Below are 17,187 nucleotides of genomic sequence, written 5' to 3' on the forward strand. Positions count from 1 at the left end.
TGTCGTCCATGTGAGAAAATTCAAGCCAGTAGAATGTGAGTCAGATAATGTGTGCAATTCATTTATTTGTTTATTTATTTATTCTATTTTTATTTTTTTGCAGTACGCGGGCCTCTCACTGTTGTGGCCTCTCCCGTTGCGGAGCACAGGCTCCAGATGCTCAGGCTCAGCGGCCATGGCTCACGGGCCCAGCTGCTCCACGGCATGGGGGATCTTCCCAGACAGGGGCATCGGCAGGCGGACTCTCAACCACTGTGCCACCAGGGAAGCCCTGTGTGCAATTTATTTAAAAGGGAACTGCTTGCCCCCCTATTTTTTTTTTTCACTCTTCCTACTGGCTAAGGAATAACAATCACCTTGATACTAAAGTTGGTAGCTAACTCTTCAAGGATGTCAGAGCAGCCTGACCCATATGGGTCTCTGGATAACATGCTCTATACTGCCTGCCTCTCTCTGTACTATGACAAGAGAAAAAGATTTCTATCTTATTTAAAGACCTATGTTCTAAGCTCTTTTGTGGTACCCTATCTAGTACAGGTAGATCTAAGGTCTTGTTCTGAATGCTTCTCTTTTGGTGAAACTTTTACCTTGAGACTGTAACTGTTGGGCACTATGAATATACAACAAGCCAACAATAATTGCAACAACAAAGAATAACAAATTTTATATATATGAATATATACGATTTATAAGTGATTTCTTAGAGGTAAGAGAAAAAGAGACTATAAGTGTTAAAAGAGCTATTCCAGCCAGAAGGTAAAAATTATTTCCTGTTAGGAAATCAGGAAAAGCTTTGTGAAGATAGTAACTTTTGAATTGAGCTTTGTGGGGTAGGATTTAGGTAGACAAAAATGTGGAGAGGGCTTCCCTGGTGGCGCAGTGGTTGAGAGTCCGCCTGCCAATGCAGGGGACATGGGTTCGTGCCCCGGTCCGGGAAGATCCCACATGACGCGGAGCGGCTAGGCCCGTGAGCCATGGCCGCTGAGCCTGCGCATCCGGAGCCTGTGCTCCGCAACAGGAGAGGCCACAACAGTGAGAGGCCCGTGTACCGCAAAAAAAAAAAAAAAAAAAAAAAAAATGGAGAGGAGCATTCCAAGTATTAGGAACAAGGTGGGTTAAGGCATGGCAGGGCACTCATTGGAGATGGATGAATATTCTAGGTGATAACCTGATTCATATAAAGTACAGAAGTGTGATATGAGGTGGAAAAGAAAAGCAGGAGTCAGTTCAAAAAGACCTCATATGGAAAGTCCATTTTGGAAATGAGAATTTTGAGCAGAACAATAACATGACCAAAAGCAGAAGTTGTTAAGGCCTGTGATTTTTCAACCATGAGATTCACTGGGACGCTAGCAGTGAACAGTGGGGAAACCTGAAATCGTGGGACCAAGGTTAGGAGAACTAATGCGAGAGAAGCATTCACCGCAAAGGAGGTAGCTAGCTGCTGATGCTGGTATTCAAAAGGCAAACTCCAGTCAGATATGAGCTGACATTTATCATCAAAGGGTCTTATTGGAAAATTGGAGCACATGCAGGAGGAGTTTCTGATCAGATGTAAAACTACACATGATGGTTAATAAATACTATGGCAAGGGCTTTCTCTGGCTCTCCCAGTATATTGACTGACGTTTGGACAGTGAAAATGAAAGAGTTCTACTTAAAAAAAAAAAAATGATGAGCATTTACTATGAGTGAAAAACTATTTCAAATATAATACTTTACTTTTATTAATTACTTTATTCCTCATAATACGCTGCAAAGTAATACAGTCATTTCTTGGTATCCATAGAGGATTGGTTCCAGGACCCTTGTGGATACCAAAATTCATGGATGCTCAAGTTCCTTACATAAAGTGGCATAGTATTTGTATATAACCTACTCATATCCTCCTGTGTACTTTAAATCACCTCTAGATTACTTATACCTAACACAATGCATATGCTATGTATATAGTTGCCTGGTGCACAGCAAATTCAAGTTTTGCCTTTTAGAACTTTCTGGAATTTATTTTCCAAATAGTTTCAATCCATAGCTGGTTGAATTCTGTAGATGCGGAACCCATGGATATGGAAAGCTGACTGTACTGTTATCATCATGTTCATTCTCAGATGAGAAAACTAAAACACAGAGAGGTTAAGTAACCTGTCTAAGATCACACAGTTAATAAGTGAAGGAGTTAGAATTTTAGCCCAGTCATTCTGGCTTAGATTCACACTCTTAAAACTCAGAGCTGGGGTAGACGGATAGGATTTGGCCTCTGGGGAGATTCTGTTAAATTTTAAACCATCAGGGCTATAACCCAGTGTGTTAGCATTCTGAATGGTACCAGTTTTATCAGAGGAATAGAATCTAAATGAGAACCTGAGACAAAATTATAGGCAGACTGTGTGGGCATAAATAGGGGTGAGTAGGGGAAGATGCTCTTCAGGGAGTACACAAATGCTAGTTCTTCCAGGGTACAGAATAGAGGCCAAGCACTAGTTCTAGCCCTCACCTGGCTTTAAGAACAGTGCTCCTTAAATATGGAAAAGCTTGGTTAGTTTGAGTTTAGCAGCTGGGTCGGGACATTGATTTGGCAGAGACTGAGACAGTTTGGGGATCGGTAAATGTGTACTGTGGGTTCAGACAGTTCCCGAATCCCTGCCTCCCTGTCTTCAGTTTTGTGCTCTATAACTTGTTCACAGTTGAATAAAGTGACCTGATGCTGTTTTCCTTCTCTGGGATATGGTTAGGCTGAGTTGTCTTTGAGTGTCCCAGCTCTTGTAAAGTGCTAACCTTTCGTCTGAAGGAGCAGCATTATCCTTAAAGTCCTTTATTTAGTGTTAAGGTTCAGTAAATATAGGTACTCGTAAGATAAATGTGGCATCTCCCACTTTTTCTATAAGCTGTCTTTTTATGCAGATATCAGCTATTTTGTTTATTAAGATTTTATTAAATTGATGTGACTTTAATAATTCTATCCTATTTTAATTTCTCCTTTCTGTTTTGCTTTATTCCCTGTACTACATAATTAGCTTTTGTTTTTTTACATCTTTATTGGAGTATAATTGTTTTACAGTGGTTAGTTTCTGCTTTATAACAAAGTGAATCAGTTATACATATACATATGTCCCCATATCTCTTCCCTCTTGCGTCTCCCTCCCTCCCACCCTCCCTATCCCACCCCTCTAGATGGTCACAAAGCACCGAGCTGATCTCCCTGTGCTATGCGGCTGCTTCCCACTAGCTATCTATTTTTACGTTTGGTAGTGTATATATGTCCGTGCCACTCTTTCACTTTGTCACACCTTACCCTTCCCCCTCCCCATATCCTCAAGTCTGTTCTCTAGTAGGTCTGTGTCTTTATTCCCGTCTTACCCCTAGGTTCTTCATGACATTTTTTTTTCTTAGATACCATATATATGTGTTAGCATACGGTATTTGTTTTTCTGTTTCTGACTTACTTCACTCTGTATAACAGACTCTAGGTCCACCCACCTCACTACAAATAACTCAATTTCCTTTCTTTTTATGGGTGAGTAATATTCCATTGTATATATGTGCTACATCTTCTTTATCCACTCATCTGCTGATGGACACTTAGGTTGCTTCCATCTCCTGGCTATTGTAAATAGAGCTGCAATGAACATTTTGGTACATGACTCTTTTTGAATTATGGTTTTCTCAGGGTATATGCCCAGTAGTGGGATTGCTGGGTCATATGGTAGTTCTATTTGTAGTTTTTTAAGGAACCTCCATACTATTCTCCATAGTGGCTGTATCAATCTACATTCCCACCAGCAGTGCAAAAGGGCTCCCTTTTCTCCACACCTTCTCCAACATTTATTGTTTATAGATTTTTTGATGATGGCCATTCTGACCGGTGTGAGATGATATCTCATTGTAGCTTTGATTTGCATTTCTCTAATGGTTAATGATGTTGAGCGTTCTTTCATGTGTTTGTTGGCAATCTGTATATCTTCTTTGTAGAAATGTCTGTTTAGGTCTTCTGCCCATTTTTGGATTGGGTTGTTTGTTTTTCTGTTACTGAGCTGCATGAGCTGCTTGTAAATTTTGGAGATTAATCCTTTGTCAGTTGCTTCATTTGCAAATATTTTCTCCCATTCTGAGGGTTGTCTTTTGGTCTTGTTTATGGTTTCCTTTGCTGTGCAAAAGCTTTGAAGTTTCATTAGGTCCCATTTGTTTATTTTTGTTTTTATTTCCATTTCTCTAGGAGGTGGGTCAAAAAGGATCTTCCTGTGATTTATGTCATAGAGTGTTCTGCCTATGTTTTCCTCTTAAGAGTTTGATAGTTTCTGGCCTTACATTTAGGTCTTTAATCCATTTTGAGCTTATTTTTGTATATGGTGTTACCAAGTGTTCTAATCTCATACATTTACATGTACCTGTCCAGTTTTCCCAGCACCACTTAATGAAGAGGCTGTCATTTTTCCCTGTACATTTCTGCCTCCTTTATCAAAAATAAAGTGACCATATGTGCATGGGTTTATCTCTGGGCTTTCTATCCTGTTCCATTGATCTATCTTTCTGTTTTTGTGCCAGTACCATACTGTCTTGATTACTGTAGCTTTGTAGTATAGTCTGAAGTCAGGGAGCCTGATTCCTCCAGCTCCATTTTTCGTTCTCAAGATAGCTTTGGCTAGTCAGGGTCTTTTGTGTTTCCATACAAATTGTGAAATTTTTTGTTCTAGTTCTGTGAAAACTGCCAGTGGTAATTTGATAGGGATTGCATTGAATCTGTACATTGCTTTCGGTAGAAGAGTCATTTTCACAATGTTGATTCTTCCAATCCAAGAACATGGTATATCTCTCCATCTATTTGTATCATCTTTAATTTCCTTCATCAGTGTCTTATAATTTTCTGCATACAGGTCTTTTGTCTCCTTAGGTAGGTTTATTCCTAGATATTTTATTCTTTTTGTTGCAATGGTAAATGGGAGTGTTTTCTTGATTTCACTTTCAGATTTTTCATCATTAGTGTATAAGAATGCCATAGATTTCTGTGCATTAATTTTGTATCCTGCTACTTTACCAAATTCATTGATTAGCTCTAGTAGTTTTCTGGTAGCATCTTTAGGATTCGCCATGTATTGTATCATGTCATCTGCAAAGAGTGACAGCTTTACTTCTTCTTTTCCGATTTGGATTCCTTTTATTTCCTTTTCTTCTCTGATTGCTGTGGCTAAAACTTCCAAAACTATGTTGAATAAGAGTGGTGAGAGTGGGCAACCTTGTCTTGTTCCTGATCTTAGTGGAAAAGCTTTCAGTTTTTCACCATTAAGGACGATGTTGGCTGTGGGTTTGTCATATATGGCCTTTATTATGTTGAGGAAAGTTCCCTCTATGCTTACTTTCTGCAGGGTTTTTATCATAAATGGGTGTTGAATTTTGTCAGAAGCTTTCTCTGCATCTGTTGAGATGATCATATGGTTTTTCTCCTTCAATTTGTTAATATGGTGTATCATATTGATTGATTTGCATATATTGAAGAATCCTTGCATTCCTGGGATAAACCCCACTTGATCATGGTGTATGATCCTTTTAATGTGCTGATGGATTCTGTTTGCTAGTATTTTGTTGAGGATTTTTGCATCTTTGTTCATCAGTGATATTGGCCTGTAGTTTTCTTTCTTTGTAACATCCTTGTCTGGTTTTGGTATCAGGGTGATGGTGGCCTCGTAGAATGAGTTTGGGAGTGTTCCTCCCTCTGCTATATTTCGGAAGAGTTTGAGAAGGATAGGGGTTAGCTCTTCTCTAAATGTTTGATAGAATTCACCTGTGAAGCCATCTGGTACTGGGCTTTTGTTTGTTGGAAGATTTTTAATCACAGTTTCAATTTCAGTGCTTGTGATTGGTCTGTTCATATTTTCTATTCCTTCCTGATTCAGTCTTGGCAGGTTGTGCATTTCTAAGAATTTGTCCATTTCTTCCAGGTTGTCCACTTTATTGGCATATAGTTGCTTGTAGTAGTCTCTCATGATCCTTTATGTTTCTGCAGTGTCAGGTGTTACTTCTCCTTTTTCATTTCTAATTCTATTCATTTGAGTCTTCTCCCTTTTTTTCTTGATGAGTCTGGCTAATGGTTTATCAATTTTGTTTGCCTTCTTAAAGAACCAGCTTTTAGTTTTATTGATCTTTGCTATCATTTCCTTCATTTCTTTTTCATTTCTTTCTGATTTGATCTTGATGATTTCTTTCCTTCTGCTAACTTTGGGGTTTTTTTGTTCTTCTTTCTCTAATTGCTTTAGGTGCAAGGTTAGGTGGTTTATTTGAGATGTTTCCTGTTTCTTAAGGTAGGATTGTATTGCTATAAACTTCCCTCTTAGAACTCCTTTTACTGCATCCCATAGGTTTTGGGTCATCGTGTTTTCATTGTCTTTTATTTCTAGGAATTTTTTGATTTCCTCTTTGATTTCTTCAGTGATCACTTCGTTATTAAGTAGTGTATTGTTTAGCCTCCATGTGTTTGTATTTTTTACAGATCTTTTCCTGTAATTGATATCTAGCCTTATAGCGTTGTGGTTGGAAAAGATACTTGATACAATTTCAATTTTCTTAAATTTACCAAGGCTTGATTTGTGACCCAAGATATGATCTATCCTGGAGAATGTTCCATGAGCACTTGAGAAAAATGTGTATTCTGTTGTTTTTGGATGGAATGTCCTATAAATATCAATTAAGTCCATCTTGTTTAATGTATCATTTAAAGCTTGTGTTTCCTTATTTATTTTCATTTTGGATGATCTGTCCATTGGTGAAAGTGGGGTGTTAAAGTCCCCTACTATGAATGTGTTACTGTCGATTTCCCCTTTTATGGCTGTTAGTATTTGCCTTATGTATTGAGGTGCTCCTATGTTGGGTGCATAAATATTTACAGTTGTTATATTTTCTTCTTGGATCGATCCCTTGATCATTATGTAGTGTCCTTCTTTGTCTCTTCTAATAGTCTTTATTTTACAGTCTATTTTGTCTGATATGAGAATTGCTACTCCAGCTTTCTTTTGGTTTCCATTTGCATGGAATATCTTTTTCCATCCCCTCACTTTCAGTCTGTATGTGTCCCTAGGTCTGAAGTGGGTCTCTTGTAGACAGCATATATATATGGGTCTTGTTTTTGTATCCATTCAGCCAGTCTGTGTCTTTTGATGGGAGCATTTAGTCCATTTACATTTAAGGTAATTATCGATATGTATGTACCTATTCCCATTTTCTTAGTTGTTTTGGGTTTGTTATTGTCCGGCTTTTCCTTCTCTTGTGTTTCTTGCCTAGAGAAGGTCCTTTAGCATTTGTTGTAAAGGTGGTTTGGTGGTGCTGAACTCTCTCAGCTTTTGCTTGTGTGTAAAGGTTTTAATTTCTCCATCAAATCTGAATGAGATCCTTGCTGGGTACAGTAATCTTGGTTGCAGGTTTTTCTCCTTCATCACTTTAAATATGTCCTGCCAGTCCCTTCTGGCTTGCAGAGTTTCTGCTGAAAGATCAGCTGTTAACCTCATGGGGATTCCCTTGTGCGTTATTTGTTGGTTTTCCCTTGCTGCTTTTAATATGTTTTCTTTGTATTTAATTTTTGACATATTGATTAATATGTGTGTTGGCGTGTTTCTTCTTGGATTTATCCTGTATGGGACTCTCTGGGCTTCCTGGACTTGATTAACTATTTCCTTTCCCATATTAGGGAAGTTTTCAACTATAACCTCTTCAAATATTTTCTCAGTCCCTTTCTTTTTCTCTTCTTCTTCTGAGACCCCTATAATTTGAATGTTGGTGCATTTAATGTTATCCCAGAGGTCTCTGAGACTGTCCTTAGTTCTTTTCATTCTTTTTTCCTTATTCTGCTCTGCAGTAGTTATTTCCACTCTTTTATCTTCCAGGTCACTTATCCGTTCTTCTGCCTCAGTTATTCTGCTATTGATTCCTTCTAGAGTTTTTTTAATTTCATTTATTGTGTGGTTCATCATTGCTTGTTTCCTCTTTAGTTCTTCTAGGTCCTTGTTTAATGTTTCTTGCATTTTCTCTATTCTATTTCCAAGATTTTGGATCATCTTTACTATCATTATTCTGAATTCTTTTTCAGGGAGACTGCCTATTTCCTCTTCATTTGTTAGGTCTGGTGGGTTTTTATCTTGCTCCTTCATCTGCCGTGTGTTTTTCTGTCTTCTCATTTTGCCTATCTTACTGTGTTTGGGGTCTCCTTTTTGCAGGCTGCAGGTTCGTAGTTCCCATTGTTTTTGTTTTCTGTCCCTAGTGGCTAAAGTTGGTTCAGTGGGTTGTGTAGGCTTCCTGGTGGAGGGGACTAGTGCCTGTGTTCTGGTGGATGAGGCTGGATCTTTTCTTTCTGGTGGGCAGATCCACGTCTGGTGGTGTGTTTTGGGGTGTCTGTGGCCTTATTATGATTTTAGCTAGCCTCTCTGCTAATGGGTAGGGTTGCGTTCCTGTCTTGCTAGTTGTTTGGCATAGGGTATCCAGCACTGTAGCTTGCTGGTCGTTGAGTGAAGCTGGGTGTTTGTGTTGAGATGGAGAACTCTGGGAGATTTTCACCATTTGATATTATGTGGAGCTGGGAGGTCTCTTGTGGACCAGTGTCGTGAAGTTGGCCCTCCCACCTCAGAGGCACAGCACTGACTCCTGGCTGCAGAACCAAGAGCCTTTCATCCACACGGCTCAGAATAAAAGGGAGAAAAAGTAGAAAGAAAGAAAGAAAGAGGATAAAATAAAGTAAGATAAAATAAAATAAAGTTATTAAAATAAAAAGTAATTATTAAGAAATAAAATTTTTTTAAGTAAAAAACAAAACAAAAAACGGACAGAGAGAATCCTAGGACAAATGGTGAAAGCAAAACTATACAGACAAAATCTCACACAGAAGCATACACATACACACTCACAAAAAGAGGAAAAGTGGAAGAAATAATCAATCTTGCTCTCAAAGTCCACCTCTTCAATTTGGGATGCTTCGTTGTCTATTCAGGTATTCCACAGATGCAGGGTACATCAGGTTGATTGTGGAGATTTAATCCACTGCTCCTGAGGCTGCTGGGAGAAATTTCCCTTTCTCGTCTTTGGTCGCACAGCTCCCGGGCCTCAGCTTTGGATTTGGCCCCACCTCTGTGTGTAGGTCGCCGGAGGGCATCTGTTCTTCGCTCAGACAGGACGGGGTTAAAGGAGCAGCTGCTTCGGGGGCTCTGGCTCACTCAGGCTGGGGGGAGGGAGGGGTACGGAGTGCGGGCGAGCCTGCGGCGGCAGAGGCCAGCGTGACGTTGCACCAGCCTGAGGCGCGCCGTGCGTTCTCCTGGGAAAGTTGTCCCCGGATCCTGGGACCCTGGCAGTGGCGGGCTGCACAGGCACCCAGGAGAGGAGGTGTGGATAGTGACCTGTGCTCGCACACAGGCTTCTTGGTGGCGGCAGCAGCAGCCTTAGAGTCTCATGCCCGTCTGGGGTCCGCGCTGTTAGCCGCGCCCGTCTCTGGAGCTCCTTTAAGCAGCGCTCTTAATCCCCTCTCCTTGTGCACCAGGAAACAAAGAAGGAAGAAAAAGTCTCTTGCCTCTTAGGCAGCTCCAGACTTTTTCCCGGACTCCCTCCAGGCTAGCCGTGGCGCACTAACCCCCTGCAGGCTGTGTTCACGCCGCCAACCCCAGTCCTCTCCCGGCGCTCCGACCGAAGCCCGAGCCTCAGCTCCCAGCCCCTGCTCTCCCTGGCGGGTGAGCAGACAAGCCTCTCGGGCTGGTGAGTGTTAGTCGGCACCGATCCTCTGTGCGGTAATCTCTCTGCTTTGCCCTCCGCACCCCTGTTGCTGTGCTCTCCTCCGTGGCTCCGAAGCTCCCCGCCTCTACCACCCGCAGTCTCCGCCCACAAAGGGGCTTCTAGTGTGTGCAAACCTTTCCTCCTTCACAGCTCCCTCCCACTGGTGCAGGTCCCGTCCCTATTCTTTTGTCTCTGTTTATTCTTTTTTCTTTTGCCCTAACCAGGTACGTGGCGAGTTTCTTGCCTTTTGGGAGGTTTGAGGTCTTCTGCCAGCGTTCAGTAGGTGTTCTGTAGGAGTTGTCCCACGTGTAGATGTATTTCTGATGTATCTGTGGGGAGGAAGGTGATCTCCACGTCTTACTCTTCCACCATCTTCCCCCTCTCCCATAATTAGCTTCTTATTTTATTTCTAATCATTTTCTGTGTGGGCTACATGGGCACTGAGAGAAAGGAGGTTGAGAAAGCTTCAGGATGAATTCTGCCTGTAATGTAGAGGTATGTGACTTCTGAAGAGCCACATCTTGGAAGGCAAGCGAGTGGTTAACCATACCTGTATCAATTTAAATACTTTCCCCTACAAATAATAGCAAGTTTACTTATCAGTGGCATAAGCAATAAAGTCATTATCTCACATAATCAGCAGTCAGGAGGTAGCAGTTCTAGGGTTGGTTCACTGGCTTCCTGACATCAGGGCACTGGGCTCACATCTAGACTTCCCTCTCCGGGCTACAAGGTGACGGCTGCAGTTGTAAGCATCATGTCTTCATGAGAAGTAGGTATGAATTAGAGCCTTTCTTCTCAAGCATCTCTCTCCTTTTGTCAAGGAGGAAAAAAATCCGTCCAGAAATTTCTTAGCAGAATTGCCTCATGTCTCATTGTCTAGACATAATTCACAGGGTACCTTCTGGCTGCAAAGGAGTCTGACAAAGTGAATATTTGACTTTTTCAGTTTCTGTTTTGGGGCAAGCAGAGTAGACAGGCGTTAAAAATGACTGTTGAATAGCTTCTAAAAGGATCTGCAGAAACATCCTTTTTCTTCTCCCCCCACCCCGGCCCACCCTACCAGCAGCTCCTTCCTTCCTTCTTCCCTGTCTCCTCTCTCTGTGTCCTGATTTTGGGGGTTGAGAGGAATAACTCTCTAAAGGAGAGGTGCAGTGATTTCTCCATATATTCTTTTGCTTTGGTACCACCACATTATTCAACCATAGGTTGTTTAGTTTTTCTCTCTCATGATGGACTCTGAGCTCCTCTAAGAGAAAAAGCTTATCTTTAAAATTTTTCTTTTAATGCGTAACACTCACCATAATATGTGGTATTATAGTAAATGCTCAATTAAAGAAATGGCATGAAATGAAATTATAAATTAAGGAAAAACTGATTCAACACTGTTTAAAACTAAAGAAGGAACAAAAGTATTTGATAAGACATCTTGAGAAAAAATAATTATGTTGAAATAAGTAGTTTGAGAATTAAAGGTATTAGGCTGGCTTTGCCCTTCATAGCAAAGTTAAGAAACAGGTTAGGGAAGTTTTACATTCCAGAGATCACTAGAGCAAAATGATGAAAACACACTACCCTGGTGAGATAGAGGTCTTATTGAACTTTAAACCTCTATAACCTCAGATTATAAATTATAACTCCTCTCTTTATTATTCCTTGAGAAGAAACAAAAAGATTACAGATATTCACCTATTAACTACAATATTTTTTTCTCCCAAGCATGTTATCTTTCACCACAAAGCATATGATGACCACAAAGTTGTAAACCGTGTTCTTGGAAGAAAATTGTATTTGTTCTCTTGATTATAGTAGTGATTCTGCATTTGTTTTACTCAGACCCACATTAAATATATTTTATATCACTACCTAGTATGTATATAGATAGATAAATAGATAAATAATACTGGTACTGAACTTTTATTAAAAAGTACTTTTTATTCTTTTTAGTTAATATTTGTTCTTTGAAAGGTGTGTGTGCTGGTATTCTTTATTCTATTTCTTCCTATTGTGTAAAATATTGATCACAATCCACTAAATTAATTTCATGATCCAGTAGTGGGTCGTAGCCAGTGGTGTGACGCTAAATGTTTTAATGGTTTGCTCCATCCCTGAATAAAAGCCCTAATATGTAGGGTTTCCTGATTTCCATGATATAAATACACCCAGTTTGGCCAGTTTCAAGCTATCAACCTGTTGTCACTGAATGCTGAACTGGGAAGAGATGACACAATCTCTCTCTCTCTGGAGCCAACTTCACTGCACCACTGGCTTTAACACACAGTTTGAAGTAAACATAAATTTATGTTTGTTATATGTAAGTGAATTAGTTGTCTTGTTGATGCTAGGAGAATGTTGCTCTTTATGGTTGAGCAGGTATTCCTGCCAATGGTGGGAGGTTTGGTCGATGCATGATGCAGATACACAATGCACAGTGAAGGGAGAGAGGAGGCCAAAGGACAGAGAAGACTTTTTTATGTTTAACTTTTTCTTGTCTTGCCATAAAATACAAATTTTATTTCACAAGAGTATAGGTCTGATTTACATAGTTGAATTATATTTATCCTTTTAGTTTTAATATATTCAAGAAACTGGTAAGATATGAATGCTTCAGAAATCTGGGCAGTTCAGTATAAGTTCAATATGCCTGTTATCCTTAGATAATATTTTGAATACCATATACAGTTAACCTTATTTAAAGGCTAAAATGAATATCAAGAAATTTTCATAGAATTGTGCTATAGCCTTTGATGCTTATTTTAAGCTATAACATTCTAAGGTGAGAAATAAGTTTCCAAACTTTTACAACTAAAATTCAAATGTTATCTTTACTTGAGAGTGTGTCAGTCTCTACCTGGCAAGTCTTCAGATACCCTTGAAGAGTCTTTGTAAGGAAGCCTAGGGAGTCTTAGTCAATCCTTGAAAAGGATAACAAGGAACAGAGACTGAACTTCAAAACAAAAGGGTTGGTAAATGATATATATTTGACTTAAAAAACAATTTTTTTGTGTGAGAAACTATAAGCTGCCTATCAACGTAAATTTTATTTTTATTTTTATAAAGCATTATAAAAATGACACAGATGCGTGTCACACACACAAAATTAAATTTTAATAAAGTACTTTGTACTGTGAATAAACTAAAAATATTAAGCATTTATTTATTTACCTTTTAACATAAGTAATACATAGATATGTTATCATTAATAAAAAAATTCTGACAGTATACAAACATGTACAATAAAAAGTTAAAGCCCTTTTTTGGCATCACTACCCACAGTGACACTGCCTTCTCATACTTCTTTCTATGCATGTACATATACAAATACATATATGTACAAATATTTAGGATTTAAGATAAATGTAATGATTCACTAATTCATTTGCCTATTCTTCTAACAAATATTTATTGCATGTCTACAATGTGCCAGGTACTTTTTTAGGAGCTAAAGAAATGGAAGGAAAAATGTTCCTGCTGTCATGTCCTGTCATTCGATCCTAGTGGGTAGAGACAGCAGAGTAATAAGCAAATAGATAGATAGATAGATTTATATCTATCTATCTGTCTATCTATATCCTAATATATCCTAATGTACCCCCTGCCCTGCCTTTCCCCTGTGGTAACCATACATTTGTTTTCTATGCTGTGAATCAGTTTCTGTTTTGTAAATAAGTTCATTTGTATCATTTTTTTTTAGATTCCACATATAAGTGATATCATATTATACTTGTCTTTCTCTGACTTACTTCACTTAGTATGATAATCTCTAGGTCCATCCATTTTGCTGCAAGTGGCATTTTTTCATTCTTTTTTATGACTGAGTAATATTCCATTGTATATATGTACCTCATCCTCTTTATCCATTCATCTGTCAGTGGATACTTAGGTTGCTTTTATGTCTTGGCTATTGTAAATGGTGCTGCTATGAACATTGGGGTGCATGTGTCTTTTTGAATTAGAGTTTTCTCCAAATATATGCCCAAGGGTGGGATTGCTGGATCATATGGCAACTCTCTTTTTAGTTTTTTAAGGAACCTCCATACTGTTTTTCATAGTGGCTGCACCAATTTACATTGTCACCAGCAGTACAGGAGGGTTCCCTTTCTCCACACCCTCTCCAGCATTTATTATTTGTAGAATTTTTGATAATGGCCATTCTGACTGGTGTGAGGTGATACCTCATTGTAATTTTGATTTACATTTCTCTAATAATGAGATGTTGGGCATTTTTTCATGTGCCTATTTGCCATCTGTATGTCTTCTTTGAAGAAATGTTTATTTAGGTCTTCTGCCCATTTCTTGATTGGGTTGTTTGTTTTTTTGATATTGAGCTGTTTGAGCTGTTTATATATTTTGGAAGTTAATCTGTTGTCGGTTGCATTGTTTGAAAATATTTTCTCCCATTCCGTAGGTTGTCTTTTCATTTTGTTTATGGTTTCCTTTGCTGTGCAAAAGCTTATAAGTTTGATTAGGTCCCATTTGTTTATTCTTGCTTTTATTTCTTTTGCCTTGGGAGACTGACCTGAGAAAACTTTGGTACAATTTATGTCAGAGAATGTTTTGCCTATGTTCTCTTCTTGGAGTTTTATGATGTCATGTCTTATATTTAAGTCTTTAAGCCATTTTGAGTTTATTTTTGTGTATGGTGTGAGGGAGTGTTCTAACTTCATTGATTTACATGTGGCTGTCCAGCTTTCCCAACACCACTTAATGAATAGACTGTCTTTTGTCCATGTATATTCTTGCCTCCTTTGTTGAAGATTAATTGACTGTAGCTGTGTGGGTTTATTTCTGGGCTCTCTATTCTGTTCCATTGATCCTATGTCTGTTTTTGTGCCAATACCGCACTGTTTTGATTATTGTAGCTTTGTGGTATTGTCTGAAGTCTGGGAGGTTTATGCCTTCAGCTTTGTCCTTTTTCCTCAGGATTGCTTTGGCAATTCTGAGTCTTTTGTGGTTCCATATGAATTTTAGGATTATTTGTTCTAGTTCTGTGAAAAATGTCATGGATAATTTGATAGGGATCACATTAAATCTGTAGATTACTTTGGGTAGTGTGGCCATTTTAACAATATTAATTCTTCTAGTTCAAGAACATGGGATATCTTCTTATTTCTTTGAATCATTTTCAGTTACCTTTATCAATGTTTTATAGTTCTCAGCATGTAAGTCTTTCACCTCCTTGGTCAGGTTTATTCCTACTTTTTTTTTTTTTTTGACACAATTTTAAAAGGGATTTTTTTTTTTTTTTTTACTTTCCTTTCTGATATTTCATTGTTAGAATAAGGAAATTCAACAGATTTCTGTACGTTAATCTTGTAACCTGCTACCTTGCTGAATTAGTTTATCTGTTCTAATAGTCTTTAGGGTTTTCTATATAGACTATTATATCATCTGCATATAATGACAATTTTACCTCTTCCCTGCCAGTTTGGATACCTTTTATTTATTTTCTTGTCTGATTTCTGTGGCTAGGACTTCTAATACTATGTTGAATAGAAGTGGTAAGAGTGGGCATCCTTGTCTTGTTCCAGATTTTAGCAGGAAGACTTTCAGCTTTTCCCTGTTGAGTATTATGTTGGTGTGCATTTGTCATAAATAGCTTTTATTATATTGAGATACGTTTTCTCTATACCCACTTTGGTGAGAGTTTTTATTGTGAATGGATGCTGAATTTTATCAAATGCTTTTTCTGCATCTATTAAGATGATCATGTGGTTTTTGTCTTTTCTTTTGTTGCTGTGGTGTATCACATTGATTGATTTGTGTATGTTGAACCATCCTTGTGACCCTAGGATGAATCCAACTTGATCATGGTATATAATCCTTTTTATGTGTTGTTGCATTCAGTTTGCTAATATTTTGTTGAGGATTTTCGCATCTGTGTTCATCAAAGATACTGGCCTGTAATTTTCTTTTTTGGTAGTATCTTTGTCTGGTTTTGGTATTAGAATAATGGTGTCTTCATAGAATGATTTTGAGAGTGTTCCCTCCTCTGCAGTCTTTTGGAAGAGTTTGAAAAGAATTGGTATAAGTTCTTCTTTGTACGTTTGGTAGAATTCCTCAATGAAACCTATCTGGTCCTGGACTTTTGTTTGTAAAGTTTTTTCTTTATTACAGATTCTATTTCAAGTCTAGTGATAATTGTTCAAATTATCTGTTTCTTCTTGATTCAGTTTTCATGGGCCTTATATTTCTAGAAACTTGTCCACTACTTCTAGGTTGTCCAATTTATTGGCATATAATTGTTCATAGTATTCTCTTATGGTTTCTTTTTTGTATTCTGTGGTATTGGTTTTTATTTCTCCTCTTTCATTTCTTTTTTTGTTTATTTGGTCCTCTCTCTTTTCTTCTTGGTGAATGGCCAGAGGTTTGTCGATTTTGTTTATCCTTTCAAAATCCCAGCTCTTGGTTTTATTGATTTTTTTCTAACTTTTTTGAATCTCTATTTTATTTGTTTCCTCTCTGATCTTTATTATTTCCTTCTTTATGCTGACTTTAGGTTTCATTTGTTTTTCTTTTTCTAATTCTTTTAGGTGGTAGGTTAGGTTGTTTATTTGAGATTTTTCTTGCTTTATGAGGAAGGCCTATGTTGCTATGAACTTCCCTCTTAGGACTGCTTTTGCTGCATCCCATGTGTTTCGTATGTTTGTGTTTTCATTGTCATTTGTCTCAAGGTATTTTTAAATTTCCTCTTTGATTTCATTGTTGACCCATTGTTTTTTTAGTAGCATGTTGCTTAGTCTCCATGTAATCATTTTCTTCTCATTTCTCTTTGTGTGGTTGATCTCTAGTTTCCTGTTGTTGTGGTCAGAAAAGATGCTTGAACTAATTTCTGTCCTCTTAAATTTGTTGAGGCTTTTTTTGTGAAGGGACACTGTTTTATATGAAGCAGTCAGGGAAGACCTTGTTGTTAACATAACATTTGAGCAGACATTTGAAGGATGAGAGAGGGACCAATGCAGTTATTCTGGAGAAATAGTGTTCCAGGCAGAGGGAATAGCAAGTAAAAAGCCCAAAGGGAGGAGCTTGCCTGCCTTTTTCAAGGAACACTGCAGACACCAGTATGGATGAAACAAAGTGTCAAGATCAGAAGCTGGGAGATCAGTTAGGAAGCTGATCTAGATGAGAGATGATGGTGGTTTAGATCAGAGAGGAGCAGTAGAAGAAATGGTTAAACTCTCAATATTATTTTTAAAGTATTGCTAGCAGAACTTATTGACAGATTCAATGGGGGTGTGAAGGAAAGAAGAAAGCCAAGTGTAATTCAAAGATTTTTGGCCTGAAACAATGGGAAAATGGAGTTGTCATTTAGTGAACTGAATACGACTGCTGAAAGAATAGAATTGAGGTAGAAATTGTTTAGTTTTGGACAGGTTGAGTTTGACCTTCCTTTTAAAAATTCAAGTGTGGAGGCTATATTATCAGTGGATAGATAATTCTGGGTTTCTG

The 17,187-nt window shown here is 38.3% G+C and overlaps 1 protein-coding gene across 6 annotated transcripts in view; it reads left to right on the forward strand.

Annotated features, from left to right (window-relative positions):
• METTL25 (methyltransferase like 25) overlaps positions 1-17,187 on the forward strand; it is a 131,593-nt gene that overhangs the window by 38,216 nt on the left and 76,190 nt on the right. The gene's annotated exons all lie outside the window — the stretch shown is intronic.

This window comes from Orcinus orca, chromosome 11 (assembly GCF_937001465.1).
Source record: "Orcinus orca chromosome 11, mOrcOrc1.1, whole genome shotgun sequence".
Lineage (NCBI taxonomy): Eukaryota > Metazoa > Chordata > Mammalia > Artiodactyla > Delphinidae > Orcinus > Orcinus orca.